Source organism: Delphinapterus leucas, chromosome 16, assembly GCF_059928025.1.
Source record: "Delphinapterus leucas isolate spDelLeu-1000000601 "Yukka" chromosome 16, BTC_Dleu_Yukka2, whole genome shotgun sequence".
In the NCBI taxonomy this organism is placed as follows: Eukaryota; Metazoa; Chordata; class Mammalia; order Artiodactyla; family Monodontidae; genus Delphinapterus; species Delphinapterus leucas.
Genome location: NC_143144.1, coordinates 65,897,808 through 65,925,727, shown reverse-complemented (window position 1 = coordinate 65,925,727; position 27,920 = coordinate 65,897,808). Strand labels below are relative to the sequence as shown.

General features: G+C 40.9%; 1 long non-coding RNA gene across 1 annotated transcript; it reads left to right on the top strand.

The window, feature by feature from the left end:
* The first annotated feature begins 36 nt into the window (after positions 1 to 36).
* LOC149747314 (uncharacterized) lies at positions 37 to 27,920 on the top strand. Its single transcript, XR_016388156.1, has 3 exons — positions 37 to 217; positions 18,388 to 18,523; positions 25,957 to 27,920. It is a non-coding gene; the product is annotated as an uncharacterized LOC149747314 (long non-coding RNA).

Sequence of the window (27,920 nt, the reverse complement as noted above, 5' to 3'; positions counted from 1 at the left end):
AATTTGCATCCCTAACAAAGTTTCCCAAGTGATGCTAATGCTGCTAGTTCAGAATGCACTTTGAGAAGTGCTGACCTAACTGTTAGCTGGTTAAACTGATTTCCATGGGTTGTTGAATGACTAGTGGCTTTCGCCTTTCCTGAAGGCAGGAAGCGAATAGAAATGTCACTGCCCTGAATGAGGAACGGAGGAGTCATGGCTTGACAAGCAGCACAAGGTAGGGTAGGAACCAAATGTAGGCTGGGAGTTTGGAGTGATGGAAAGCAATGTGAGACTGCTGGGAGGCTGTGTGAATGGATACAAATGTATGATAGAATCTAGAAATGTGCATGGGTGGCCCTCAAAGTCAAGCTCACCCACAGGGTGTTTTAACCTAGAGCCAGGCATGTAGTGATTTGGGTCAAGGAGGACAGTGGAGATCAGTGTCCATTGTTTCTCTATTGTCCTTCTTGCTTTGCTTGTTAAGTTTCATTGATTGGATAGCTGTGTGAGGTCCTGCATCTGAATCTCCAAAGTTCTCCTTTGATGGAACTCAGGCTTCTGAAATGACAAGAAAGGTAACACAATGCCACTTCCAGAGAAGTCCTCTGTGGTGCAGATTTGGGGTGATCACCTGGTTGGGGGAGTATTGTAATAACAATTTCATAGATGGGAGGATTCTTCCTCACCTCCCAGCTGTTTGCTCTAATCCTGGGATGTAGTTCATAAGCCTCTACCCTTCTATCTCAGCAACAATGAGGTCATCTCTGGATCCAAAATAATTCTGAGCTTTCTAATTAGAGAATTTCAAGGCAGGCAGGAAGAAAAGTACTTCCATTTCCCTCTGATATGGTCAAATTTTATTTCTATTGATGGTTTAGACTCCAGTATCCTCAGTCTCATCAGAAGCTAGAAATCTGAAAGTAAGGACTCTGAAGCCACCAGGATGATTTTAAATTCAAATAAACTTCTTAGACAAAAATGGGACATGTTGGTATAGGCATCAGGAGAAATGAAGACTGACAGTTTAATTTCTCTAAATACTGTAAGCAAAATGATGTCAGCTCCATTGACTGGTAGGGTTGCCTGGTTGAGTGTAATGGACTGTGGTAGAGAAATATAATATTAAAACATATCTTTATAAGATTTTACATGGGGAAATTGGGAGGGACACTTCTGGGTGAGTATTCCAGGTTTTGTTTGTTTTGTTTTTTCTTTTTGCCCTGATCCCTGTCTTTACAGCAGGCTGAAATGGGTTGATTTATTTACCACTGCCTAAAACCCTAAAATGACCCTTTCTGTTTATCAAAGTGGCCCTTGTGTCTTCTGTACATCACTACTCATACAGTCTTCCAAAAGTGACAGTTACATATAAAGGGCTCATGCCTTCTCCATTTAGAGGCATCTCAATTTACAATCTATCAAACATTTGAGTTTGAGCTGCAAGAGATCTGACATTATTGAAATAGACCAAAGATACATGCCATGTCTAAGTTTTATTTTCAAGACAAAGATTGCAATCTTGGAATTAGTTTTATAGGCCAAATTTTCTTTAAACAGAGAGCAGCATCAGTTCTGCAGACAGAACACTGGAGTCTACCTGGTGAGAGAAGATGACAAAGTTAGGAAAGTCAGGCATTTTAAGCTTGTATTTAAGTAAGTTTGAGGATAATTAGAAGAACTTTATGCTGTGAATGAAGTCATCTGGGGGATGGGAGGCAGAATCATCTATAAAATAATTTTTTAAATTTCGGTTTTATTTTGGGATATCTACCTTAAAATTTATACAACTGCCCTTCAACCCAGGTACACTACACACTGTGATGATAATAACAATTATAACAGGGATTAAGCTAAGGGCTTTACCTATGTTAACTCTAATATTTGCATAGCAGACAATCTATCATAATAAGTAATGACAGTGAGGAGAAATTAATTTCTTATACAAGGGGAAACACATGTTTATAACATTAACTATGACGTTAGTGTTGTTGAAATGAATTTCTAAGCCCAAGAGGGAGCTGCATGTGCCCAGGGTGCCATGTCAGCAAACTGAAACTTAGCTAAGTCTCACGTCCCTGTAAATGCTCCACACTGAGCCTCCTGCATGTTCGGTAGCCACTCAGTAATGCAATAGGCTCCTTCCTTCAGTTTCTCTAGCTCCTGCCCCCTCCCTCCCTCCCTCCCTCCCTCCCTCCCTCCCTCCCTCCCTCCCTCCCTCCCTCCCTCCCTCTCTCCTTCTCATTTTCTTCCTTGCTCTCTTGGTTTAGACCATTAGTCCCTTCACAGAATGATAGAATTGCCCTAATCCCTTCAAATGAAGAAGCTGAAAGAGTGAGAAAAAATAAACTTCCAAAGGGATGAATTTTATTTCAGGTTATACAAGTTAAATTGGATTTTAATGCTTATAGTATAAGGAAAATACTTGCAGTTTTGCCATCTGGAATGGCAGAGGTGTGAAACAATGAAAATAGACTGTGTTCGTAGGTGTGGGGGAAACGATGGTGTTTGGGAGGGGCTATTTTCTGCCTGAGCTAGAGTGAGAGAAATTATAAAGGGTTGCCTCAACCCTTTATTCTGTAGCTGAATGCCATTTATTATTCACTGTGTCTCCCAGGCATGATGTGGCTGAAACCAGGACTCCATGGATGATTTCTGCAGCCACAAATCTGAACTTGAGGCTAGTTGAGTCAGGGACTTTTGGGAGGAGAAGGGATGCTTTTCCAAGGCTGACATCTCAGAAAATTGGAGCATTCTTTACAAATATCTTTCTCATAACATGGAACGTTTGCCTTTGTTTCTGGCTTGGACGGAAAAGGAGAGAACAATGGAGAGGAAGGAAAAGAGTTGCAACATGAAGAAATCATTTTCAATCCTGTGATAACCTGGCTGTCTTTGAAGTCTGAGTGTAAATTCTAGTTATCCCCTTTGTAATCTGAATCTACATATTTATCCCTAACAAACAGATGGCAATGTCCTGAGAAGTTCAGGGAGTTATTTCTTTTTGAACAGGTGAGCTAGTTCCTAATGGAAATCTTTTTTCATTTGCATTGGAGTGATGGTAGTCATGTTTGACTCTGACTCCCCACTACCTATTATGCTGTAATAAACAGTAAATGTTTATTAAGTTAGTAAATGAATGTACTGACTAGTTATTTAATCGTTTGTTAGTATCCTATTGCTGTGTAACCAATTACTGCAAACAGTGATTTAGACAACACCCATTTATTATCTTACAATTTCTATGGATTACGAGTCCAGGTACATGTTGGCTGGGTACTTTGCTCAGGGAATCACCAGCCTGAAATCAAGATGTTGGCCAGGGATTCAATTCTCATCTGAGGCTCAGGATCCTTTTCCAAGGTCACAGATTGTTGGCAAAGTGCATTGCCTTGCAGCTCTATTACTAAGATCCTGTTTTCTTGCTAACTGTCAACCAGGGGTAGCTCTCAGCTCCTGGAAGTTGACCTCAATTTCTTGCCTCAACAACCTTGCCTCCATAGGTAGTTCACAACAAGGCCACTTGCTTTCTTCCAGTCAGCAGGATTGCATCTCTCTGACTTCTTAATTCCTCTCTAGTCTGCTAGGAGGAGGTAATATAATATAACATAATAATGGGAGTGACTATTTATCTCCATATGCCGTATATAAAATAACCGAATCAAGGCAGTAACTGTCCATCATATTCACAGATTCTGCCTCAGAAGGGAAGAGGACTGTATAAAGGGTTGGGGAACTTGGGGCCATCTGAGAATTCTGCTTACCACAGGTGGGAGATACCCATCCTCTTTTGTGATGAAAAATATGTATTTGATTTATGCATGAATTTCATGCGGCTTGTTTAAGATATGGCCAGGTTTGAATCAGCCATTGTGGTTAGTCTACTTCTTACATTTTCAAAAAGTTCTCTTTGTCATTAGTATGGCAATAATTAGTAAAAATATTACTAGTAGCTTTACTAATTTAGTAAAAATTATCACCTTGCCCTATGGCACAGAAGACGCAGGCCAAACTTACCCAAATTTGCACTGGTCGTTTGGCTTCTCAGATAGTTCTATTCTTGGTCACAGGGAAGACACCTTCATACTGATCTTTTTGTTTGTTTGTTTTATTACCTGCTGAATTTTGGTAATCCTTTGGTAGAGAAATAAACTGTTCACATCACACACAGACACACACAAACACACACACACAGCTTTGCCATCTGTGGTCTTCCCATGTGGCCCCAAACCTTTATCACTATTCACTGGACATTGACTGATCATCGGAACCAAGATAAGACAGCAAGGTTCCCTTGGAAATAGAATTTAATAAGTATACTTTGTGGAGAGGTCCCCATGTAGTCATGCATGTACCAGCCAGCATGAGAAACACACACTTAGATAAAAATAGTCCTTTCTACAGAGACAAGCATAAAATGCCTAATTTTATGGGGAGAACAACACCAGACTTCATTAGTAGTAAGATGTAACTTGATATTCTCAGAACTTTTTTCAGTGTAGATTTTTATCAAACCTAGGGAATTGTTGGTCTGTTACTGAAAGTAAGGGCCACTGGAAAAGTAGAAAGTAGCCTGGAAAGAGAATCAATACAGCATCATACCACTTGGTCCAGTCCTCCAAAGATATGATTTCTTAGAGGAGCTGAGGCCAGGCCATGTTCTTCCTCCAGTTTGTTCACCCTGACTTGGGAATTATTTGGAAACCTTCAAGTTCACCTCTTTATGTTTGTCCCTAGTGGCAATATAGTCTAACGTTCCCAAGGTAGACACAATGATAATAATGAAAACTTCTGAGAGATGACATAAGACATAAAATAAAATGTACTTCTCTCTTCTAGAATAGAAGCTACAGAGGGAAAAATGCAATGAGAGAGATATTGTTTGTTGGACTAAAATAATTCAAAGTCATAGGTACAAGAGTCAAGGGAGACTCAGGTATATCAAAATTCTGGAGATCTAATGTCCAGATTTCCAAATTGACTGAGGCATGTACTATATAAAAGCATCCAGAGCTATATAAAAGTGTTAGTTAAGCCATTATAGGTATTCTGAACCTATTGGTGGTCAATTTTCAAGAGAAAAAATCATACCCTGAAAAATGGAATTTTACTACTGATACATAATACCTTAAATAACAATTTTTTGTACATGCAATATCATTTATTATTTGTTTGCATTATGGATAGTTAATTTCATTTTATACTTTGAAGACATTTGCCTTAATTATTTGGGTAAATTTGAACAGACAGTCAAATAATAGGTGTTACCTAGAAACAAGAATTAAAAGTCATTTGACATAAGCTTGTAACTTGGTTAATGTGGAGATTTTTCAACACAGTAATGTTTGGTCACTTCACTGATAATAAAATTATTGTTGTTTGCATTTTGAACTCCTCTTGTTTAAAATGAAATAGATTTTTGATAATCTAGATTTGGTATCTCTGGTTTTTTGATGAATATCTGTGCTTGTGATATTTAAGAAAAAGCATCCAGTTAAGGATAAGAATAGGGTGAGAAGGAGGAAACAGATATGCCTAATAACCTTTAGAGCACTTTAAACTTTTCAAAGACATTCACATGTTAATATTTTTTGAGTACACACACTCTGTAGGAATATAGGGCAGTCATTTTAAGTATAAGACAAAGATGTTTAGAGAAAGTAACAACTTGCCAAAGATCATGTTACGAGTAAATGAACAGAAACAGGAATTCATATTTTATTCAGACATTACTACTCTTAGATAATTCTATAGAACTGCGTCCCATCAATATTAAAAATCACCTAGACCAGCCATTTATTACACAATTCTATGGAATGTGTAATATGTTCCATATAACACGACTAATGTGTAGCCAGCTTAGAATTTCAAAAAAGGACTTAGACTGAAAGGCAGAAAATCTTCATTCATTACACTGAATTGCTATTGCAAAATTATTCCATATCATTACAGAAGGTTTTAAAAATTAAGCTCACAGGGCTTCCCTGGTGGCGCAGTGGTTGAGAGTCCGCCTGCTGATGCAGGGGACACGGGTTTGTGCCCCGGTCTGGGAAGATCCCACATGCCTCGGAGCAGTTAGACCTGTGAGCCATGGCCGCTGAGCCTGCTTGTCCAGAGCCTGTGCTCTGCAACGGGAGAGGCCACAGCAGTGAGAAGCCCGTGTACTGCAAAAAAAAAAAAAAAAAAATTAAACTCACAACTGATGTTGCCTTGAAAATCTGGCATTCATCAGTGCACAGACTTGCTATTAGCTCAGCTTTGGCTCATTAAACATCTTGAATTTGAAACAAATTGTTTAAGATGCAAACGTGTGAAATCAGTGTATTGATTAAACATGACTCATGACATAAAACAAAACTTTATCTCTCACTGTTCCTTTAAAATGTTTAAGATCAGATATTTCTCTGGCCCTGAGTGAAAATTCCCCAGGTCCATGACTGCTTTCTTTTTTTTCGGTACGCGGGCCTCTCACTGTTGTGGCCTCTCCCGTTGCAGAGCACAGGCTCCGGACGCTCAGGTCCAGCGGCCATGGCTCATGGGCCCAGCCGCTCCGCGGCACGCGGGATCCTCCCGGACCGGGGCATGAACCCACGTCCCCCGCATCGGCAGGCGGACTCCCAACCACTGCGCCACCAGGGAAGCCCAGGTCCATGACTTTTATGTTCACTTTTTGGTAAGAGGGAATCCTACTTTAAGTCACAAAGCAATCTCACATCAGAAATTAGGATGTCCAATCCAATTTTAATCAAAAGTTTGAACTTAATTTAGCATTGAAATATGTCTCTGCCCCCAGTTATAGACTATGTCAACTCAAAACCCACAGTGAGAAAGGGACTTCTATTCTGCCACTGTCATGACCACTTTTCAACTTATACAGATATACTCTGTTGGAATAGAATGGCCCCAAATCTACTGCATCTGCCTTCAATTAACTTCATTCATCTTTGGATAAGTTCCTTGAAGTTAGATGGGTAGAACCCAGCTTAACCAAAGGAGGTTAGATACCTTCTTTGCTGACATGGCCTGTCACTATTCCTTAGAGAAACATTTGGAAGGATACCCATTTATCTTGCTGGGCTTCCTCAAGCTGATGATCCCAAATAACTTATAATGAACAATTTGGGTGTTCCAATTCATTCTTTTCATTTATACCTTTTAGAGTTGGCTTTTTGAATTCAATACATCGTGCTCTTTTTAACCTGGGCTAGTGTGTCAGAGAACTGTATGGGTTGGTTGAGGATGATCCATTTCAAGACCAATGTATGAAATGACAAGACTAAAAGTATGTTGAATGATTTCAAGACTATGTGATCTAATAATTTTAAGACTTTGCCATAAAAGGAATATTCTAGAAAATCTCATAAAGTTGAGTTTCCTGGATGTGTAAAGTTTTTTGATAAATTTAGAAAGTTTTCTGCCATAATTTCTTTGAATATTTCATTTGCTCCTCTCTCTGACTCCTCCTTCTAGTTCTCTTTTACATATATGTCCAGAGAGTTAGTTTCCCACATTTTTCTAAGGCTCTGTTCATTTTTCTTCATTCTTCTTTTTCTCTCTGTTCTTTGAATTGCATCATCTCCATAGGTCTATCTAAAGTTTTTCAATGCTTTCTTTTGTCAGTTCAAATCTACCATTGTGCCTTCTAGTGAATTTTTATTTTAATTATATGTACTTTCCAACTTCAAAATTTCCATTTGGGTCTTTTTTATAATTTCTATCTCTTTTTTTATATTGACTATTTGATAAGATATTGTCATTATTCCATTTTTTAACTTTAATTACAGTTTCCTTTAATTCTTTAAGCATATTTATAATGACTACTTTTAAGTCTGTTAAATATGACATTTGATTGCTCCCACAGGCAGTTTCCATAATCTGTTGTTTTTGTTGTTCTTTTTTTGTTTGTTTGTTTCTGGTGTATGGATCATACTTTTCTGTCTCTTTGCTTGTCTCTTTTTTTTTTTTTTGGAATTGGACATTTTGGATAATATATTGTAGCAATTCTATGCACTACTCATAGAATTTCCAGCAATTCTATGCACTACTGCTTATTATTATTTCCTTGTTTGTTTAGTGATGGTCTGAATTATTTTAGTGTAAACTATCAGCCCACCTCACCCCTGCTCATAAACACACACATACACCACACACACACAGTGTGAAGCTCTGATTTTGCTTCTCAGGGGACACAGACCTGGATATGACCACAGTCAGCCTAGGATGACAGTGATCATGGTAGATCTCTCGTTGGCTGTCTGTTTTCCTGATCACACACAGCTGTTAGCTCCATTAATTCTGGCCAATTGCTCTGTTGTTTTCAACAATGCCTTGGGTCATAAATTCCTTTACAGACTAATCCAATCAAATTGGGACTCCTTTGAAGGGACAGTTCCTGAGGTCAGGGTTTGATATTTGTCCCTCCCAAGAGAGATCTTCCCAGCTGGCACTGTCCTTATTTCTCTCCACTGAAATGAGGACAATCACAAACTCCCATGCAGCCTTTATCACCAATGAATCTATTGATCTTTCCCCAATTACCTTTCATCATAATTTGTACTGATTTTCAGAGTGCCCTTAGGCTTGAGCTTCTCCATACTTCATTGCAATTGAAATCAGTTCCTTAGGGGTTGGAGATAGGATTGGAGCTCTCTGTTCTCTGGCCTGCCTCTCCCTGTGAGCAAAATATCTGAACCGCTGGTCTAGTTCTGGAGGTGGGGACAATGGTTGGCTTTTTTATGAGTGAAATTCCACCTTGAGTTGCTGAATGCTCAGTTGATATGGGGTGGGGAATACTAGCCCCAGATCTCCTCAGATCACCACCTTCACTGAGGAACTCCCACCTTAAGAACCCATTCTTTCTAGTATCTTCACAATTTTTTCTGTAAATCTACAACTGTACTAAAGTAGTTTAATTTTTAAATGTGCTGAAAAAAAATTGCCCAGCCTCAATGAATTCCCATAAATGAATCTCTTGGACCACCTCTTTAAGTGATCTAAGGAAATGTATTTGGAAGATAGGGAAAAGTAATGTTTATATGGAGGAAAAAAAATCCAAAGCATCTGTATCCTCACCAAGTTTCAGTCTGGATATCCATTCTTTTCTGCTAGGAGGATGACAAACATCTAGGGCTAGAATATTAAGAACACTTTCAAAATCAACGTTAGTCCTTACCCTTCAAAGTTGTTTATGCCCTCTTTCCTCTTTCCTTTGCTTTATCCAGCTCTGTATTTTTATAGGGACTTACTTGTATTTTGACATTTTAATCTGGTTTTCCACCTGTGGAATAATTTTCACACTCTTATCATGGCTAGAAAGGAGTTAGGAAGGTTTGTAGAAAAGATACTAAACAAATGCTTCTGCAAATTCTGAAACCAGAATTTGTGAGAGAAGAGAGAAACAACTATTCTGGTCTTTAACAAATAGCATTTGTGGTTTGGGAAGGGAAGAGGACCACAGGTTCCTTTCTCCCATATACAAACCACAACTGGTGGGCATGTTGCTTTATTAGTAGGGTACAGGTCAGTTTTCCAAGAATAAGTCCTTACTTATGGGTTTTAAAGACATTTTTGGAAGAATATTCCAGGCTTTTTTAATGAGTGAACTAAGCTACCATTTAGGACGCTCTCTTGTTCATGAAACACTGAAATTTAATGGCTGAGATGGCTGCTTTGCTTGATTTTGCACCTGTTTTAGATTGTTCTAAGGAATAACTCAGAAGATTCTTCTAAAAACACATCTCACAAAAGAGCTTGTGTACAAGAACCTTCCATTAAACATGTTAGAAAAGGTTTAATTATTAATGAGTAAGAGTTACATTGTTATCTTCAAAGTGGCCCCATCACAGACCCAGACATTATATTTTTCAATGAAGTTACCATGGAAGAAACAAAATTTATATTTAGAAGAGGAACTTTTACATTTTGTTATAATAGCTATTATCTTTCTGGCACACATTTATTGCATGTTGAGTACCTACATGTGCATACAGGAGTATTACTAGTTTTGTGAAGACTGCAGAGGAATCTGAAGACATTTAACCCTTCTAGAAATAAACTGTCTACTTGAAAAGGTTTGGATTTTAAGAAGTACTTTGCAATTTTCAGTCATTTTTCCTCCCTAAAATCTCCATTTATAATAGCAGCAGCAGGAGAGCTGGCTTGGTAGATATTATAGTCATACAATTGAAGAATTCTAGTCTCTCACAAGGTTGTAAAGGTCATTTAATCCAAACCTTTTATTATTTTTTTTATATTTTTAACATCTTTATTGGAGTATAATTGCTTTACAATGGTGTGTTAGTTTCTGCTTTATAACAAAGTGAGTCAGGTATACATATACCTATATCCCCATATCTCTTCCCTCTTGCATCTCCCTCCCTCCCACCCTCCCTGTACCACCCCTCTAGGTGGTCACAAGGCACTGAACTGATCTCCCTGTGCTATGCGGCTGCTTCCCACTAGCTATCAGTTTTACATTTGGTAGTGTATATATGTCCATGCCACTGTTTCACTTTGTCCCAGGCTTCCCCTTCCCCCTCCCCGTGTCCTCAAGTCCATTCTCTAGTAGGTCTGCGTCTTTATTCCCGTCCTGCCCCTAGGTTCTTATCATACCAATTTTTTTTTCATTTTAAAACAGTACCAGATGACAAAATGTTGCAAAAATGAAATTCTTCTATACCTTTTGTTTAGCTGCCACACATATAAACATCTTATATAACCTCAGTGGAATTTCAAAACTGGGAAATTAAATGTGATATGGTACTGTCAACTGATTTTTAGAACTTATTTAAATTTTTCCAGTTGATCCACTAATGTCCTTTTCCTAGGCTAGGATCCAATCCAGGATCACACCTTCTGTTTCCTTTTTTTTAAAAAATAAATAAATAAATAATTATTATTATCATTTTGGCTGTGTTGGGTCTTCGTTGCTGCGCACGGGCTTTCTCTAGTTGTGGCGAGCAGGGGCTACTCTCCTTTGCAGTGCGTGGGCTTCTCATTGAGGTGGCTTCTCTTGTTGTGGAGCATGGGCTTTAGGCGCGCAGGCTTCAGTAGTTGTGGCATGTGGTCTCAGTAGTTGTGGCTCGTGGGCTCTAGAGCGCAGGCTCAGTAGTTGTGGTGCATGGGCTTAGTTGCTCCACGGCATGTGGGATCTTCCCGGACCAGGGATCGAACCCGTGTCCCTCACATTGGCAGGCAGATTCTTAACCACTGCGCCACCAGGGAAATCCGACTGTTTCCTTGTTTCTTAAACCTTCTCTAATTAAGGGCAGTTCCTCAGTTTCTTTGTCCTTCACGATGCTGGTATTTTTTAATTGTACTGGTTCCTTACTTTGTAGAATGTTCTCATTTGTAACCCATTCATTTTCAAACTTAAGCAACCAAATGTGGTTATTCCCTGAGATCTCACAGAAATTAGTGGCAGAGCACCTTGTACACAAATAAAAGACTGCTAATTTTATGGAGAGTTCATCCCAAGGTTTCAGAAAGCATGTCTTCCTGCCAGAAGGGTGAGAGTTGATACGAGTAAATTGTATCAACAATTTGTATAGTATATGTAAATTATATATATACTAGATTATTGATTTCCTATGGAGTCTTGGGTTTTATGCTAAGCCCTGGGACTATAATAGTGTGCAAAAACCAAAACGGTCTCAAGCCCACAGTTTTAGGTTCTTTTTGAGTCCCCCCAGGACTCTGTAGTGTTTTGGAGGACATGGAAGTGTATGCCTATGTAAACACAAAGAACATTCAGAACATGGCTAGCAGCAAAGTGCTCTTTCAAATGAGATTATGCAAAAAGACTGGTTTTAGACAGAATGAGTTTTATAGAATGTGAAGGGGAGTAAAGCATGGCGACTGATGGAGAAACCCCTAAATACAAATACCATCACCACATCGGAGAGATGGAGGGACAGGTAGGTAAGTAGGTGGTCGGTGGGTGGGTAGGTAGGTAGGTAGATAGATAGGAAGAACTAATATATCTATGTTTATCTGTATTTATAGATATATCTAAGGCAGATCAATCTGTTGATCTATCACACACACACACACACAACCCCACCGCATGTCCTCTAGTACCCTCCTGGAGTCTCTCCCAGGCCAAGACACATTGGCTGTGCTCTGGGTTAGATCGAGGTGCCAATTCACAGAGACAAAGGGGCAGAAGTAGGACTCCCTCAATCCCTCTCTTCCCAAAGACACTGGTGAGAGTTCTGACAGTTGAGGAAATCTGGGCAACTTGCAAAGAGAACAGAAGGAAGAGAACAAAAGAAGATCAAAGCGAGAGGGAGGGTCGGCAGTGCTTGCCGGGGGTCTCCGCCAGCAGCCATGCCCTCTCGGAGTGCGTGCCCCGCCCCTTGTGGCCCCACGGGTGGGCTCCGCAGGCGGCCGCGCCCGGGTCTCCGAGACTCCAGCCCGCGTGGTGGCGCGTTGCTCCTCGTCGGGGCCGCCACCTGCTCGTCAACGCCTCCGCCAGCCCCCACAGCGGCCCAACTTGACTGGAGTTGGGGTCCTGAGCGCCTGCCCCCTACAGCTGGCCGGCGGAGAGCCCCGCCCCGCCATCCTAGGTCCGAGACCCCTTTCCGCTCTCGCGATGGGAAAAGTTGGCGCCGGGGGCGGCTCCTCAGCCGGGCTGAGCGCGCTCCTCGCGGGCGTGGGGCTCGCGATTCTCCAGGTACCGGGTTCCTGTGGCAGCGGCTCCTGCTGGTTCCTGTGGTACCGGAGTCCCGACCCCGGGGATCCCCTCACCCGTCGCCGCGAGGACGGGCTCCTACCATCCCGTTCCCTTCCCGAGCGGGGCGCCGTGAGCAGGAGCAGATGGAGCGGCAGTAGCCGCCCCTGGGGACTTTGGGCAGCCGGAGCGTAGGCTCCGGAGCGAGGAGAAGAGAAGTCGCAGACTTCAGGGATGGAGGCGCGGAGGCTGACAGCCAGCCTGGGAGCGGTGGCAGGGGCTCCACCACACAAAGGCTGCTCCGTTGTCCTGACCGCCCCAGCCGGTGAGTAGAGAAGTGCTGAGGGGGCGGGTCGAAGAGGTGAAGGGCGAGGGGTGGTGGGCTTTAAAGGGGGCTGGAGAAGCCGGCGTGAGGCTTCTGACTGGGGGAGTGTGCAAAATGGAGCCCCTGCCCACCTTCCTGAGGACCTGTATCACCTCAGAACGTGCCAGCGTCCCTCCCTCAGGGACTTCCATCTTCTGCTCCCAGCACCAACCCTGAGAGAGACTGCCGAGTTAGCACCTAAATCCTACTTCCTGTCACAATGGCCGGTGGAGTCGAAGACCAGGCAAAGAGTAGGATATTATTAAGTATTTGGAGTGAGGGGGTCATAGGGTTAGCTTTTAGGGCAGTCCGACATTCCCTGGAGTGATTTCCCCTTTACTTGCTACAAGCTTACTTATGTCTCTAGTTAAAGATGTATTTATAGGCTCGATGAAAGGGGATGAGAACTGACATGGGCAATCATTGCCGTTTAGTGCCATTCTTATTCCTTGGCATTTAGGGGTTGCAAGTTACAGAGAGAACCTGTATCACCTTCTGAAGGCCCCAGCGTGTGTGTGTGTGTGTGTGTGTGTGTGTAGAGCCGGGGCTTTGTAATTTGTGCATTCTTGATTGTTCTCCAGTGTGATCCAGTCCTAGAAACATCAATACCCCAGTGATAACAACCCCTGATCTCCACCACTGCCTGACTTTCTGCAGTGAAGAGCGTGCACACACAAAAAATCGACCTTTTCTTATGAGGTGAAAGAGATTAATAGATTGCAGGAGGCTGACACTTAGGGACAGGGGGTATGTGATGGGCTTCTGCTGGACACAGAGAGGTCATTGAGGGTGAAAGTGGGTGATTTGGGGCCATGCCAGGAGAGGTTTTAGATTTGAGGTAATAAATGGGCACCTCTTCAATCTGTCAAAGCTGTCAACAGTGAACGGGGAAACTCTTATTGGCAGAAATAGTAAAACAATAGCTTTTCTGGTTATGATTAGAAACCATTTAAAAAGTGTGTGAAAGTTCTCTAGGCTACCGTAAAGCAGGTATTGAGAAATTACGACCAACAATAGACAAAAAGTAAACACATATATAGATAAGTAGGGATTCAGTCAGGAAACTGAGCGTTTACTCTTTGGAATATGCGCAGGTTATCCAGCCCAGCTACTTCTACCGTGCCTTCATTTATGAAGGAATCTCCAGAAACTGTCCCAGAGACGTAGCATTGAGTTGTGCTCGTTGTTAGCTTTTGAAATAAACGTTTTGAACGTTTTAGAATAAATATCTGCTCATTAGGAATTCTGTTGGTACATAGGTATAGATAGTATTGATGCAAATCATGATACCAGCACTCAGTACTGACAGCCCTATCCCAAGAGCAATCACCTGACCTAATGTCTGGCATTGAGGACACAGTTTCTGGTTCGTATGTTGTTCATATACAAGTTTACTAAAATAATTGCGGTAGATATTCTCTCCATCAAGCTCCTGGAGACCTTTGCCCTTACTCCCTTCTTTAATAATTGCATCTTTAATATCATTATCTCTAAAATTACTCATCCCATTTAAATTTGAATTTCTAAAACTTTTGCACTTCTTCAGTTAGTTCCTTCAGAATTTCTGGCTTTAAAGGGAAGATTCAGACACATCAAAGGACTCTGAAAAAGAAACATATGCTGTTATCTAAGCTGCAGAGTATCCCTTACCTAGTCCTGAAAGATTTTGTATAGAATAAGACAGAGAAAAAATACATCTTTGGCAAACCAGATGCTTGTTCATTTAAGAAATGACTGAAATGTATTGACAGATTTTGTGTGTGTGTGTGTGTGTGTGTGTTACATGCATGCTCATATATATGTTTGTACTTATAAGCCATATAATGACAGTGTGGGTCAAATCATGGATGGGTGGCATGTGGTAGTCCAGTAAGGCTACTTATTGTAATAAATAATAGGAGTGGTGACTATTAATGTTTGAGCACCCAAAATTTGCTAATTAGTGAGCTTTCTTTCTTGTCTGAAGTCTTCCATTTCTTCATGCCAACCCCCAACACACACACCTTTTTTAGTACGTGTGCACATGTCCTCATAAACAGAACTAATTCTAGCCAAATTTATCTGTCTGAGCATGATGGAGAAAGTAACGTTTAAAGTTATTATTTTTGTCAATTGGAGTATGGGGAATCAGAGGAAACAGAGGTGACTTGAAATAGAAAACAAGAATGGAGATTTGAATTCTAGTCCTGATTATCATGTACCATCAGCAAGTCGATATAATGATTTGAGTTTGAATTTCTTCATCTGTAAATTGGGGTCCATGCCAGTCGGGATTAGTTGACAGAATCACGTATATTGATACAGATAAAAAGGGCATTGTTGGGCTTCCCTGGTGGCGCAGTAGTTGAGAGTCCGCCTGCCGATGCAGGGGACACAGGTTCGTGCCCCGGTCCGGGAAGATCCCACATGCCGCGGAGCGGCATGAGCCATGGCGGCTGAGCCTGCGCGTCCGGAGCCTGTGCTCCGCAACGGGAGAGACCACAACAGTGCGAGGCCCGTGTACCGCAAAAAAAAAAAAAAAAAAGGGCATTGTTGTAAAGTCATATACACGTGTGTGTCACTGCCATTCCTAACACTTTTTTCTCTCAAATCATTAAGAGGAACAGTTCATCAACCCTAAATCTGAAGACAAAGTCAGAAATTCATAATTTGCCACTTAGATTTCCTCCCCCAGAAAGAGGTGGGATGCAGGCACCACACCATCTTTTGGACCTGTCTGATGTTTAGCTAAAAGCCAAGGCTAAGAAAGACTAATGATTATAATAACACCTGAGTTAAAAATATTAATTTATGGTAATTATAGGCTACCCATATAACTTGTCAAGAATTCTGAGTGGCTTCTTTGCCTCCCTCTCTTTCCTTCCTGTCTCCTTCCTGCTTGGAGCAGCCATTGATAGATGTAATTTTTGCTGTGCACATGATGAGACTTTTCCCTATTCTATGAGTGTGTGTTTGTGTGTTCATAGGAATTCCCAAAATTTGAGAGCCATTATTTAAACCCAGGTACTGATATTTGCATCCTTGTCATACAGGACAGCCCTTCTTGATGGAAATGTGTGCAAGATCTGGACCAAATGAGGGAATCCCATGGCATCAAGGATTCTGAGTGCAGATAATTTGTCAGGGGAAGAACATGCTGCTTCTGCACAACTTATTTTATACATGATCTAATTTTATAGGATGATATTTACTGTCTTGTGTGTGTGTGTGTGTTATTTTTTCTTCAACTGAGTTCCAAAATGGTAACCAGCATTAGCTCATTAATCCCTATGAAATTCTTATTAGGTAGGTAGTAAGCATTAATATCTCTTTCTCACATTTTTACGCTGCATATAATTGAAATATTTTGTTTTCTCACCCCCGTCTCTTTCTTACTGGCAGTGTTTCTCAAAAACAGTCATCTGCAATATGCTGTTTAACTTACATCATTATGAGGTATTAATGCTGCATGTATCAGATGCTGCATGACTGTCTGATTGTTTGACATTGCATGTCTTCTCCTTCTGATATTTTTAGACCTGAGATGTAACCACACAGCCTTGGTAATTAAGCTAGGTCATTTTTTGTTTTAGGAGTTTGGGGAGTTTTTTTGGTAAAATGCTTTATTGTCATCATTTATTTGTCACAATAATCTTGTGAGGGACACATTGTCACACCCATTACACAGATCAGCAAACAGGTTAAGAAAGGGTAAGTAACTTGGCTAAGGTGTTAGGGAGGGTGAGGAACAGAGCATAATTTGGAACCTGCTTTGATCTGACTCCAAAATCTATCCTTGCCTTACAGATTTTAATGTAGAACTTAGAAATCAGGACCTTTTAAGATTGTAAAATTATTTATCTTGAGTGGATTTCAGAGGAGGTTGAGAAGAGGTAAATCCTGGTTAGGGAAGCTCTACCTCCTTGTGAAAAAGGAATGTTTTTAACATGTGCCTGTCACATTTCATTCCTTAGTTCCAAAAGTGACTGCATTGTTCCCCCACTTCATGTTTAGAGAGTCTTAAAATGAACAGTTGGGTGATATATTGAGCATAGGGTCACAGGCAGATTTTGAGATCTGGTCTTGTTTAATACATTTCTGAGTTAACAACAAAATCTGATTTTATTTTGACATTGGCTGTGAAAACTGGGTTTAGTGATCATTTGTGTAAGATCTTTTCACCTGACCTTTTTTCTTTTTTAATAAATTTATTTGTTTTATTTATTTTTGGCTGCGTTGGGTCCTTGTTGCTATCCATGGGCTTTTCTCTAGTTGCAGAGAGCAGGGGCTACTCTTCTTTGCCGTGTGCAGGCTTCTCATTGAGGTGGCTTCTCTTGTTGCGGAGCACGGGCTCTAGGTGTGCGGGCTTCAGTAGTTGTGGCATGCGGGCTCAGTAGTTGTGGCTCACAGGCTCTAGAGTGCAGGCTCAGTAGTTGTGGCACATGGGCTTAGTTGCTCCACAGCATGTGGGATCTAACTGGACCAGGGCTCGAACCCGTGTTCCCTGCATTGGCAGGCGGATTCTTAACCACTGTACCACCAGGGAAGCCCTCACCTGACCTTTTAAATTTTAATAGAATTGGCTTTCTTTACCAAAACTTTAGCAAACTTATATTTTCCTTTTCTGATCAAGGCTCTGGTCCTGATCAAGAATGCAAATGCAGTGTGGCATGGAAGGCAATTTGCTATTGAGGAAAAAAAGCATAAGATGTGGAGGCAGATGGCCTTAGGTTTGAATCTCAGATCTCCTTACTAGCTGTCTTTAATATAGGGAGACTGTCTGCTGTCTGCTTTCTGATGACGCATAGATGGTTGTTTCTCTGTCTGTCCATCCAGGTCTGACACAGTGTTTTAGTGTCTTCAACTTGAGAGGGTTGAACACTTTGTACTTATAAGTCAAGTTCTGGGGAAATAAAGGTGACACATTGCTCTATGCCCTTGACTTGAGAGTGATCAAATCTTATATTTCACATGATTAGGTATGTCCCTGTTGTTCATATACATATGTATTTATAGAAATTCCTGAAATCTGAATGCCACTATTTAAATCAGGTACGGGTATTTGCAGTAAGATATAAAGGTGTAGTTGTTTGTTTTACATCATCTTTATGTTGGCAAATGTGGAATCTCTAGCAACAAAATGCATAATTTAAGAATAGAAATTAACCCCTTTTTGAAATTGCTAGTACCATCTAGAAAAGATAATTAAATATTGACTCTGGGAATGATTCACATTTTTAGAGTTATGAATAGAGTATAACTGGGCACAAAATACATGGAGTGTCTTCTTTATTTATGATGTTAATAATTGCTAACATTCAGGGAGTACAAACTGTGTGCCAGGGACAAGCCAACAACCTTATATAAATTATCTTATCGACTTTTAATTCTACAGATATTTGCTGAGCACCTAATTTGTTCCAGGCACTGATCAAAAGGTGTGTGTGAAGTGGTACAAAAAGTTATGAACATTCCTATGAGGCAGTAGAAGATCCTTGTCGTCTGATGGCAAAACTGCTGAAGAAGTAAAGGTGAGATGGGAACCTTCTGACTGGGATGGTTGTGAAGGCTCATGGCAAGGGTGATGCTTGCATTGGACCATGAATAGTAGTAAGAACTTTAAAAGGGGAGTTTTGGGCTTCCCTGGTGGCACAGTGGCTGAGAGTCGGCCTGCTGATGCAGGGGACACGGGTTCGTGCCCCGGTCTGGGAAGATCCCATATGCTGCGGAGCGGCTGGGCCCGTGAGCCATGGCCGCTGAGCCTGTGCGTCTGGAGCCTGTGCTATGCAACGGGAGAGGCCACAGCAGTGAGAGGCCTGCGTACCGCAAAAAAATAAATAAAATAAATAAATAAAAACAAAAGGGGAGTTTTGAGATGACTCTAAGTACATGGTAGGCAAAAGAACCACAAGAGCAAGTGTGGAGAGGAAAGAGATTACAATTTCTTAATCTGTGACCTCAATTTTGAATGATTATAGATATATTGCATGCCCAATGAGAAACTGAAAATCTATGCCAAGAAAAAAATCTGTGCCATCCCTTAAAGATTTGATTGCCCTTATTTGCACATTTAAATCTCATCTTGGATGTTGTAGCTTTTTTTCTATTATGACTTCTTTCTCAAACACAGTTTTCAAAAAAAAAAAAAAAATAGACTGTCATTTATTTAGTAAACTCTGTCAGAGACATCCTCAGCCAGGCTGCCCAGACTGCCATGTTGCTTATGTCTTTAAATTTATATGCAAATTCTGTGACCTGCCTTTTTGTGTATCTTAATTATTGTCCTATACCTCTAGAAAGTACGGAGACTACACCTTTGTCTCCAGAGGGGAAAATGGACAAAGAGCATCCCTGCAGTGGCCAAAGGTGATGGCCTGAAAGAAGTGTGAGGAGGAGCCAGACTCCTCAGAATATACTGGTTTCTGCAAAGAGGGGGGCTCTACTCAGATCAGATGGATGCAATAGTTAAAACCTTGGCGAGAAACAGAGGTGAAATCCTGCTGTTCAAGGTTTACAGTGAAAGAACAGAGCTTATTTTAAAGTGTAGGTAGGGATAAAAGGACCTGAATGCTCTTACATGAACTTTTACATGTACATAAAAGGTCTCATATCTGTCTGCTGAGATCTGCTGAATGTTTTTATACTACTTAAATCAGTAATGTACCTTTGCACTGTTCGAAATGACTCACTTTTGAAGAATTTTGTCATGTTACTTCAGTTTTATTTTTATCATAGTCCTAAGAGATTAGAAGGACAGATATGATTATTACCTACTTTTTGTGGGAGATGAGACAGGCACCACTGGATTACCTGTGTGATTTACACTTCAATTGTTGGAGGAAGAGGGGCTAAACCTTAGGACACAGCATTCCACTGATCCCTGGACTTGCTCAGGCTTTTTCTGCCCTTGGTTTGAGACAGAATTTATGTTTTGGCTGAAGCCTGCACTCCTGTCCATCAGGAACCTCAGTGGTTGGGGAGGAGCATGGAGATTGGGCACAGGAGAACCTATACAAATTACATGTGCTGAGCTTTAGAGTAAGTTGCTTTGTCCAGGTTGATTTGTGGGTCATTATTAGCCTTTAAAAAGGGCATATACCCTGAGAAAATCATAATTCAAAAAGAGTCATGTACCACAATGTTCATTGCAGCTCTATTTACAGTAGCCAGGACATGGAAGCAGCCTAAGTGTCCATCGACAGATGAATGGATAAAAAAGATGTGGCACATATATACAATAGAATATTACTCAGCCATAAAAAGGAATGAAATTGAGCTATTTGTAGTGAGGTGGATGGACCTAGAGTCTGTCATACAGAGTGAAGTAAGTCAGAAAGAGAAAAACAAATACCATATGCTAACACATATATATGGAATCTAAAAAAAAAAATGGTTCTGAAGAACCTAGGGGCAGGACAGGAATAAAGACGCAGAAGTAGAGAATGGACTTGAGGACATGGGGAGGGGGAAGGGGAAGCTGGGATGAAGTTAGAGAGTAGCATTGACACATATACACTACCAGATGTAAAATAGATAGCTAGTGGGAAGCAGCCACATAGCACAGGGAGATCAGCTCAGTGCTTTGTGATCACCTAGACCGGTGGGAAAAGGAGGGTGGAAGGGAGATGCAAGAGAGAGGAGATATGGGAACATATGTATATGTATAGCTGATTCACTTTGTTATATGGCAGAAATTAACACACCATTGTAAAGCAATTATACTCCAATAAAGATGTTAAAAAAAAAAGTGACCATGCACAGCATTGCCAAGATTTACTGCAAGCGAGGTGCCATTGCCTGTTGATACAAAGGTTATTTTAAGTGCCCACCATTGTAAATGAGTCATAAGTGCCTTCTTTTGCACTTGTATCTAATTGAGACAGGGTGGGGGGGTGGAGGGGGTTTTACAGGCAAAGCATAGAGGACTTTGCTGAACACTGACAACTCTGCTCCACCCAGATGTGCTATCTACATGGTAACAGAAGCTGACTTTTAACAATAATAAAAATCTCCTGTATCTTTTGAGCAATTCTCTGCAAGCACATTGCAGAATATCCCTACGTTATTTAATTGAGACCTCACAACAACCTTGTGAAGTAGGTATTATCTCTGTTCTAATACTGTGGAAACCCGAGGCTCAGAGGAGTTAAGAAAGCTGCCCTAAATTACCTGACCAGTGACACATCCGGGATTTGAGTTATATTCTAACTTTGACACTAAAGTGCTTTCTACTGGATCATGCCGCCCCTGTGTATGGGTTTATTTTGGGGTTCCTTAGAGAAATTTTTAAGTCAGTTCAGAGTGATGGTAGGGAGAAGTCTTGGCATGAGAGGAAAAATCTTAAGCGTGCCCCTTTTCAAGTCACCCTGTTCTCAGGTCCCTGGCCTGTTTTATTCCTTTCATGACCTCCAGTTATCCCTGTGAATGACTCGCATAGTGTCACTAATGTGTATTGTCTCCAGCTTGTTATCCTGGAAGATTTGTGGAAGCTGCCACTTGCTTCCTCCCTGCTGGCTGCTGACCCTAGAGAGGCAGCATGGACACCATGGACACTTGCCTTAAGATAGGGCTACTGAGACATATTATCAGGTATTTGGCGAACAGTATTGGGTTGGCCAAAAAGTTCGTTCAGGTTCTTCCCAGAGCCAAAGGTTTGAGGGTTCTGGTCACCTTCCCTAACTAGAATGACGGAGGATGTGGAACCCAAACTCATGGTCCATCTGATTCAGGGCTTGCGTATTTGGAAAGTAAAAGGTCTTTGGTTTAGTCCTTCACTTCCTACCACTCTCAATTAGAATTATGAAAAGGGCATTTGTCACCCGGACTTGGAAATTCTGTCTCTAATCTCCACCTGACCTGCCCTGTATTTTGCCCAGTGGGTCGAGGGATTTTGAACTGGGCTCTCTTACTGACAACAAAACTACCTTCAGGTAAGATCCTGAGGCCCCTGCTTTTAAGTGACTATCCTTTACCCTTTGAATTGTCTTTGTAACATTCTTGGTAAACAATTGACCATATAATTGTAGGTCTATTTATGAATTTCCTATATTGTTAAAATTATCATTGTTTTTCTTAGGGAAAAACACACCATCTTGAGTCCTATTGCTTTACAGGAAATCTTAGTTTCATATAATAAATAAACAAACATATAAAGTTTTATTGGAACACAATCCCATTCATTCATTTTTACGTATCATCTGTTTTTGTGATACATGATGCAACAGCAGAGTTGAGTAGTTGTATTGGGTTGGCCAAAAAGTTCGTTTGAGATTTTCCGTATGGAAAACAGAGACCATATCTTCTATCTGACCCTTTACAAGAAAAATTTGTTGACCACTGGTCTAGATCATGGGGAGGAGATTTTTAACCATTCCTTTCATATTTGTCTATGCTGTTTTAAAATTTTTTGCCATGTGTATGTATTCCTTTTGTGATAAAGCTATTAAAACATTTTAAATGATTGTGCTACATACTAAAATGTAGCCTTTGCCCTTGAGGCTGCATATACTGGTGGGAATAGACAGCTATACAAACAGAAAAATTGCAGTTTAGAGTGATAAGTGCCTAATAAGCATAATAAGAATTGTGAAAAGTACTATGAGGACAAAAATGGGTGGGGAGCCAACTAATAATCCTCCTGGGAGAAGGAAGGAATGATTTTATAAGAAATTGGTATTTGAGCTGGCCTTTATTTATCCAGGATTAGGAATTTGCAAAGCAAGGGATGATTGGGAAGAGGAGAGGCTATCTATACCCAGTTTTCCCTCTTTTTTATGAGAATTAGGTCCACCTTAGTGGTTCTTAGTACATGTAACAATATATGATCGATCATTCTTCCTTTAGACTCTCCTCCATCTCCATGCCATTTGGAACCCAGACTAACAGTCTTTAAATATCATGTTTGATTTCCTTTTTCCTTTTAAGCATCGTGCCTCTGAGTAGACCAAAGAATCTGAGCTCCCAAACAGATAAAGACTCGCCTTAAATCTTAAACATTTGCGCTCTCATCTCTTCACAGTAGAATGTCACTAGCATGGTGTGACAGTTTCTGCTTGATATTTGTGATGTTGCTGCTTCTGCACAAGGTGGAAATGGGTGATCCTGTCATCTTCTTGGGCCTGTGGCCTGAATCAGTGTGGCTGTTGGGGTGATCATGACAAGTCGGTTGTCATTTTCTGTTAGTGCGATGTCGCTTCCCTAGGTGGTGTGACGGTATGTGATAGAGGGAATGACATCGCCGTATCCACAGTCACCTTGGTATATACGTGTAAATGTGAGGGATGGTGTACCTAAATTAGGTCAGTGCATAGCTCATGATTGTAACCTCAACAGCTTTCTCAAAGCTCCTCCTAGAGAAAAAAATTAACTCATAGAGGATTACATTTTTTTTCCCCAAAGACTCCTGTCCATCTCTTCTTCCTACTATGGATATTTTAGTTTTTTAAAGGTAACTGTACATTAAAAAGTATCATCACTGCGCTGCTTGTAGGATTTTCACAAATGAACACACACACAGTGTAGCCAGCACTCATGTCACTGCAGCGTTCCAGAGGCCCTGCTAATACCCTTCGTAGTCAGTTCCCTCCCCTAGGATAACATTTGATATGACTTCAAATAGCATAGGATGGTTTTAATTGCTTTTATACTTCATATACAGTTTATATAAGTGGAATTCAATTCTATGTCCTTTTTTATATCTGGCTTTTTTAAATTCAGCATTATGTTTTTTAATTTCTTCCAAATTGTATTTATTTGTGAATTACCTGAACTCTGTAATTTGAGATTTATACTCATATGTGTCTTTTTGATGAACATATAAAAAATAAAATGGGGGAGCCATTCAGAGTCCTCTACCCCCACCCTCCCACAGTAAACTATCTGTAAGTCCTCTCTACCAACAAGTGTCCTAGGGATACTATGAAGTGAGAGGTTTGTTTATTTAATTTGTAATGAATTAATGAATGAGAAATGAAGCCTGCCCCTTCATTGCTGATTTTCTTCTCTCACGTCTTGCCTCCTCAGAGTTATCCTTCATTTAAGCATCTCAGGAGAGAACTTAAGATTGGAATGGGGTCTTGATACGGGAGACTGAGAGGGTATAAGAAATGGCGTATAAAGAGCATAGAGAATATGTGACTGTTTGTTATTTGACCAATGCCTCAGAGCACTGACTTTTTTTTTTTTTTTTTTTTGCGGTACGCGGGCCTCTCACCATTGTGGCCTCTCCCGTTGTGGAGCACAGGCTCCGGACGTGCAGGCTCAGCAGCCATGGCTCACGGGCCCAGCCACTCTGCGGCACGTGTGATCTTCCCGGACCGGGGCACGAACCCGTGTCCCCTGCATCAGCAGGCAGACTCTCAACCACTGCGCCACCAGGGAAGCCCCGAGCACTGACTTTTAATGCTCCATTCCTTCTGGAAGTTATGAATGTGGCTAGTGGAAAAACGTAATTAAGAAACCAGGCTGACTATAGAAAACACAGCTTTTGATTGAATTTGGTGGGTTTCTATTAATAGCAATATTCTACTAAAAGTATCAGGGCTATTTAGGTAATGGCAGGGACTTTCTTTCACTGATGGATTATCTGAGGAGGTATTCTTTTCTATTTCAGAATGTATGGTGAGGTTGTTCCAAGAGTTGGCACCTCTGTATCCCCAGCGTCTCTGTCTGCTGAGCCCCTTGCCAATCTAGTATGTGTAGTTGGCTTCCAGCTCAAGTTCATTTCTTCTGAAAAACTGCTTTTTTAGACTCTTGGTGTTGCAGACTTCATGTTGCTGACTTCAGAGCTTCACTGAAAACATCTCTGTGGAATTGCTAATTCATAAGGGCTGGCTGAGTTCATTCCTTCCATAGTGGCTGCTTGTGTGATACATATTTATTCTCTGTATAGATGTAGATATATATATATCTCTATCTCCAAAGGCTCTTTTTGGAAAGGCTTGGCTCTACCAATTTTACCTCATCTCTGGGTTTTGGGTTCCTCATGGTCTATGAGAAGGTAACATGGAGACCAAACCTTAGAGATGTCAACTCGCTTCCTTGAGAAGGGCAGTTACTTTTGTGGAAAGTGATCGTAGACATCAGTAAAATTATATGAGGGAGACTAAAACACCTCATTATAGTAGAGTCAGGATTATCCCATTTATGAGCTCAATTTAATTAATTATTAAAGGCTAAGACATTTAGAGAAAATTTTAACAGCATTCTATTAAGGTCAAAGTGGCTAAGATTCAAGTTTAAATGGTTTCAGCGATTGCGTTGTTTCAAGAAGTCTCTTCCATTTGGGGAGGTAATCTAAGATGTGAAGTGGAGAGGCCTGGGCTAAGGGTCAAAAGACTTATGTCAGGTTCATCCTCTGCTATACACTGGCTCTGAGGTCTCAAACATGGCACTTACATTCCACAAATAAGGAGATAAAAATACCATTTCCCGAGTCAGCTTCCCATAAGCTATGAGAGCATCTGATGGTGTGAGGGCCTGACTCACTGTAGATGTCCAGTGAACTTTTGGTTCAATTGTATATGCCCATCTTCTCAAAGAGAGTTTGTTCAAGAAGTTACTATGAGCCAGGAAGTTCCATGAGATGCTAATGGTCATGATTTGTGAGCGTTGGTCCAGGATATTCTTTTTAGGCAGGGGGAAGATCATTAGTCTTCTGATCTAGCAGATTGGAGTTTTAGCTCTGATTTGTCCTTCATTTGTTGTGAAATTTTGGGGCAAGTCACATAACCTTCCTTGAGTATTCAGTTTCCTCCCCTGGGCTATAAGAATAACACCTTGGACAGTTTACTGCAATTTCTCTGTGTATTTCCTTATCTGTAAAGTAAGCACAGTGATAGTAGCCATCTCAGAAGATCTTCAAGAGACTAACATGATTCAACACCTGGAAATGCTCTAGCAGAGTGCCTGTTGCATGATGCGTGCTCAATAAACGTTAACTGGAATGATTTTCACTTCTTCCTAGAACTCACTTGAATGAAATCACCAATCATGGAAATTGGAATGCTGAGTATGCTGTTAATACAGTGTTAATGCCATGATAGTTATCTGAAGAAAAAAAAAAAAGGAAAGAAAAAAAATGGAAAACCTGTCTACCTGTCTAATGCTGCCAGTTTTATTTTACTGGAATTTTCTCCTTCTCCTTCTCCTTCTCTTTCTCTCTCTTTTTTTTTCTCGCCATGATGTCCATTTGTGGTAGCGTGGCAACAACAGCAATAACAACTACAGTCGGGGGCCAAACTGCCAGAAACCAAGGATGAGAAAGACTACCCCCCTCCTTGCCCAGTCCTCTTCTGTGCCTCGGGGTTTTCTCTGGCAGGAATGCTTCACTTATTTCCTCAAGAGCTGCAGAGCTGGGAGCACAGCAGTTTTCCTAGAACCAGAGGCTGTAGGCGTCTGCTTCCGTTGCGGCTCATGTTCTCACTCAGCAACCAAGCATGTCTTTATCCTGGCGGAAGTTCAGACGGCCTTTCCCTTCCTGTCTCAGCAGCTCCTGCCCCAGCCTCAGACCCAGTCATGACAAGCATGGCTGCTGCGTGGAGCATGTCTTCTGAGCCCCTCAGAAAATTCAGAGAGCCTCTCAGAGAATAAAGCTTTGGATTGGACTGTGGCTTCGGCCATGACTCTTCTTCCTAGCAAACTGTGGTGCTGGATGAAACAAGATGCAAACTGTAATCCAGTCACAAAGGCCAAAGGTTGAGGAAGAAATTGCCATTTCTCCTTCCTGCTTGCAACTCAAGAGCCTGTCTCCCGAATCCTTGTTAGAGTTATTGGTATCCTGGCTTTATACATATACCCTGGTATTTGAGTGCATATACTGGTGCTCACGGCATTGGTTTGAAGTTAGTGGTTCTGTCACCGCTCTAGCTGTATGACTTGGACATTCAGTTAATCTCTGTGAGTCTCAGCCTTCTCATCTGTATGATGGGAGTAGTCATGTCTGTCCTGCTTACCTGGTCAAATAAAATCTCAACTTTGTAAGTTTGAAACCTTAGGGTCCCATACCTGGGTAGGAAGCTTGCCTGTTATTTAACACAGCTTTTGTCTGCTGCAGGTGACCATCCCCTCACCAGCCTCCTGCACAGATGATCCTCCAGCTTCAGACTGAGGTCTGACTGGTGGGGGAGCTGCCCTCCTCAGGAGCTCTGACTGTGAGAAAGTTGTGCCAGGCTGAAATATGAACCCTCCAATAACTTTTACCTGCTGGTTTCTGTTTCATCTCTGGATCCAACAGTACATTTAATCTCAAGGTCTTCTGTATATTGAAGACTACTGTAAAAAAAAATACAGTCAATTTTTTAAAACTGGGTATGAAGTCATTTTTTCAGTTCCTTTGCCTGCTCTGCCCTTGAGATTCTGATCTGGATTGACTACGTGGAACAGAACATGGTGCCCGGTGTTCCTGAACATTCTCAAGGGTCCTTGTGGCATCGGTTATAAAATTTTTCCTGATGATCCCTAGAAGAAAGTGTGATTATTACTAATGATAGATGTCCCCACACATAGTGGGTCTACTCAAATCCTAGAGCCATAATTGTAAAAGCAGGTTTCTTAACATGTTTTAAATTATTTTAACTTGGAAATAATTTCCCTCTCTATTACCTTGGATTATTTTTTATTCTGAAAAATAATAAAGATTAATTAAATTTAATAAAAGACCTAGAAAAAAAATCTAAAGAATAAAATGAAAGTTATTTGTAACCCATCTATTTGTAAAAAAATAAAATATTTTTATACCTTACACCTTGGTCATGTTTCCACATATATGATTGTATATTTATGTGTAATTGTTGAAATTATGTAACATGTGGTTATGTGGCTCTGCATTTTGTTTTGTTGTCTTATTGAACATTGTATTGTCTTTCCCCGTGTCATTATCAACTATTCATAAGTATCATCATAATGGTTGCGTCATAATATTCTATTGAA